Source organism: Lactuca virosa, chromosome 5 (genome assembly GCF_052849685.1).
Source record: "Lactuca virosa cultivar CGN04683 chromosome 5, Lactuca_virosa_CGN04683_v6, whole genome shotgun sequence".
NCBI lineage: Eukaryota > Viridiplantae > Streptophyta > Magnoliopsida > Asterales > Asteraceae > Lactuca > Lactuca virosa.
In genome coordinates, this window is record NC_136430.1 from 69926932 (window position 1) to 69931621 (window position 4690).

The following is a 4690-nucleotide window of genomic DNA, read 5'->3' on the forward strand; positions in this document are numbered from 1 at the left end:
GTCGTAATGCCATCTACGAGAAACACGCATATGGACTTGTGAGTTATTTGTAAATTGATTATGGAAATAAAGTTTTTAGACATTGTTGGGTAAAATAATTATAAAACACTTGTTGGGCCATGGTTAGGAGTGTTGGGCACCTTTTGGGCTTTCCATGGTTACTAAATGTGAAACATGTAGCACTTGCGTGGGCCCCCACAAAACTAAGTTTTCACATGTCTTTCCCACTTCTAGGCCCATTAGGGAACTTAATAGTCCAATGAGTTGGCCATTTTGGAGTGTATCCTTTCGGATACGTTTGATAAGGTCGGGTATTTTGATGGCTCAAAAGTAATGTGAATGACGCGCTTTGGCCTATAGGTTTGGGAACTCTCGCCTTTGGTCCACATGTAAGCAAACTGGTCCCTCGGTTGATTGGGATGTATACGAATGCTTACCTAGTCAGGACTTTCGGGCTACCGGCACCTCCCCCTTCCAGTTACTACGCGTCCATTACTATGATCCTACCCAACTAGAGTGGATGACTTTGAATTTCCTATGAGCTCTAAGGAATATATATGTATATACAAAACTACTTGAATATGTGTATGATTTTCAGAGAAAGAGGAGAATATACACAAGTGTATGCACACATATAAGTGTCAGGAGTAATACGTATGCACATAAGGGAGCAATTAACACACGAAGGTATTCCTAGGATTTTCTAAGTGCGAATTGCATACAGTTGTGTGTGCATTTTATAAACTAGCATACGAGAGGACCCTAGAGGCTATAGACTAGGTCAAGGCAATTAACCTAATTCCCTATAGTCAAGGGCTCTGATACCAATCTGTCACACCCCGATCCTTGTCGGAATCGATCAAGGCGTGATATATTGTTCAAAGTCTCATGACAACTATGTTATAATATGATTAGATTCAATTAAGTACTAAGTATGCAAACAAGATCCACAACATACAAATACAAATACAAATACAAACAACATTTATTACATCAAATTTAAATTGTCTTGTGGATTTCTAAGGCACAACCTATTTTTCATCAATCTTCATTCTTCAAATCTGCATCATGGGTAAAAACAGGTCAACTACGAGAGTTGGTGAGTAATCAAATTTTTGTAGAGAAAATTGTGAAGTTGAAACATTTATAATTTGAAATTTGTTTTCTTTTGAAGTCGACAAACAATTGTATTTGAGATAACGGTTTATAAATCAAAAATTGATTAACAAATGATAACAACAACAATAAGTCCTCACCCTATATATACATATGTATATATATAAATATATATATAGGATGGAGCATCTAATCATCATATACACTCAACCACGTGCGATCAATCACCTTAGCGTCCCAAGGCGGGGTGGTCAACCCAATAGCGCTATTATTGTCCATAACGTACCTCAAGAATACGGGCATAGTCATGGAGATTAGACTAAAAATGATAATGCACTACAAGTACATGTAGCGTAAACAAACAACAGTTATACAATTAATGACTCACGTATAAATGTCCCAACAATGTCTCAATTGTGATAAAACAATAAAATGAAGTTGGAACATATTAGAACCACATGATACACCCCAAAAGTATTGAAAATTATAAAATATGGGGTAGATTACTCACATTAGTCCCAAAACGAAATGTGTGTGTCGTACGATAGACGGTTCGGGTCAAAATGGCGTAGAACCTAATATAATTAATAGTTTTGGTTTAGGAACTGCTAAACGAGAATGGAGTGTTAATACTAATAATTAGACACATATTCTTATATTAGATGAATTAACAATAATTCATTTTGATTATAATATTAAGGTATTCATTTGTTAAATGAATTTTAAATTGAATTAATTACTTTGCATAATTAATTTATATTTTCAATTTAGGCCAGATTTTAATAATTTCTTATTAAAATAATAAATTGCCCAATTATAATTATTTACAGATTTTAACAATTATTTATATGAAATAATCATTAAAATGCATTTTTACATGCTTAAATACTTAGAAAAATGGTTTTAACTAGTAAACAGTATTGAAAAATTATGAAATTATTAGGAAATCATTATTTTATACAATATTAATTACTGTAAAATTTTTATATTTTTCTGAACTGTTTTAGTATTTATTAATACTTTAATGATTAAACAACAGCAAAATTCGGGAAAAATAGTAAATGATTCCCAAAAATTCTGTAAAATTAACCATAGTTTTATAACATGATATAGAGCCCAGTGTATAAGTTTCAGATATTTGTGACTATGGGAAGTATTTTTTATATATTTCATTATTAATTAATCAATAAAATCATAAATAATAGTAAACAGTAATATAAATGCATGAAACTTCATAAATTATGTTTAATCAATATATAGGTCATCCCATAATTTTCTCAGAATTTATTGAATGTAAAAAGTATTTTATGTGAATTATTGTCCTACTTTATTGCAATAATTATAGTAATTCAATAAAAATAAGTTATTTTCTGAAAATTTCCAGAACTTCTTATTTTATTGATGGTATTCTGAGAAAAATCAGGTTTCTGCATAAAATGAGTTTTAGATATTTTGGCGGATTTAATTTTTTCTTGTATGAATTTGAAACTTTTAACAACATACCTTGATGAATGTTTCAAGAGGGATGAAGATTTGAGTATAATAGATTGTTCTTGGATGGAATATGAGTATTTCTTGGAGGAAATTTCGAGATTGAGAGTGAGAGAAAGAATAGAGAAGGTTTAAGTGGTGAAGAGAATAATGTGTTGGGAGAAAAAGGAAAGGAAAGTGGATGGGAGGTGTGAGTGGGAGACCATGGGAATAATCTTTTTGCTTTTGGTGGTCTTCGTTGAAATCTCCATCGGAGGTTTTCATTTTCTTTATCTCCTTTCCAAACTCTCTTACACTGTTTTGCCCTAAAGGTAGCACTAATCACTGCCACCACATGACCACAACCTCCTAAACACTACCACCACACGCAACAGCGGCATCAAAAATAACTTGAAATTCTTCGGAAGATGAAGAAGATGACATTTTGAGAGAGAAGAGTGAATTTTTTTTCTATTAATTTTAAGAGAGAATGGTGATTTTTGTTTGAAAAATAATGAAGTGGGTAGTATAATTTATAGGAAAGAAAGGAAAAAGGAAAGAAAAAAAAATTAAATATTCGAAATTTTGACCGTTCAACGGTCCTTTTCCCCATCAACCAATCACATTGCACGACTATAAATTGTCACACTGCGGCCTAAACCGCAGGAGACCGCGGTCAGGGGGCGGTGTGCGAGGCTGAGGTGGCAAAACCGAGGCTCCAAACCGCGACCACTCCCTCAAGCCTAATGAAACGGTGTAGTCGATCCCAATGTTGTGGGGTTTTCTTAAAGATGAAGGCACAGGTGAGTTAAAGGTAGGCAGTGGCCTTCCGATTGGTTGATGAAGACGGTGGGAAAAAAAGGAAGTCAAAACAGTTAAAGGGACTGTGTGACAAAAAAAGATCGGTGGCTAATGTCCAAAGTGCAAGAAGATCGATCGGAGGAATAATAGGCGAAATTTAAAAACCAAAACCACCGTCTTCCAAAATCACCTCTTGAATACTTGTTCCCGAGTTTTTTTTTTTTTGTAAATTCATTAAAGAAAGATGAAGGAAAATTTTGACAGAAAGAAATGGAGGTGAAAGAAAATATTCATTATTCCGTATTTCCAAGTTCGAAGGAAATGAAAGGAAAATTTTAAGTTTTTGTGTTCCCGAGTTAGGAGGAAAAAGAAAATAAAACTTAAAATTTTCATTTCCCTTACTTTCTTCCCAAATTCGCCCAATTTAGGAGAAAAATTTGGAAGGAAAATATGGCTCCAAAATCATTTACCACCAAGTCGACATTTTATTCTTTTTTTATAAGTAGGAGGGTGCAAATGAAGTATTTATTTTAACATCGGGTACTAAAATGCATTTACTTCAAATTAGAAGTTAAAACATAAAGTCAGAATAGCAAACGGAAGGGAAAAATCACGCATAAACCCTTTTTTCTCTATCGCCGGATAAGAATGGCGACAGCTGTGCCGACGCCGTCTCGGACGGAAATCATCGCACTTTTCCGGTCGCTTCTCCGTTCAGCTCGCCAGTTTCCTGACTACAACATCAGGGAGTACACAAAACGCCGTACAATTGATGCTTTTCGTGACAACAAGACTCTATTGGAGCCGTCATCAATCGCTGCCGCCTTTACCGACGGCAAGTCTCAGCTTCAGGTTGCCAAAAGACAAGCTGTTGTTTATTCACTCTACGCCCCGAAGATCAAAAGTATCATGGATATCAAACACTGATTTGTTTAAACGGTATTTGTTTTTTTCCTTGTTGCTGTTAGGGTTTCTGGCTCGATTGCCATTTCATTTGCATTGAGTTTGTAGACTTCCGGATTAATGTATTTATAGATTTTGAGCTTATATTTACTCTAATAATTTGTGAACTTTCTAATTTACTGGAAATATAAGTTTCTTTCAGTTTCCAATATATACCGGCAATCATCTGTTTACATGGATCGTTGAAAGTTCCTATTTAGAATCCTCCTACAGGGGCCAACCTTCTTCGTTAGGAGTACTTGTAAAGTTAGCTTCAAAGTTCCTGTTGAATTTCTAGAATCGGAACCTCACAGTCACAGCAGATATGGATAAACGAGTTCTTTCTCCTATTTATATAGGA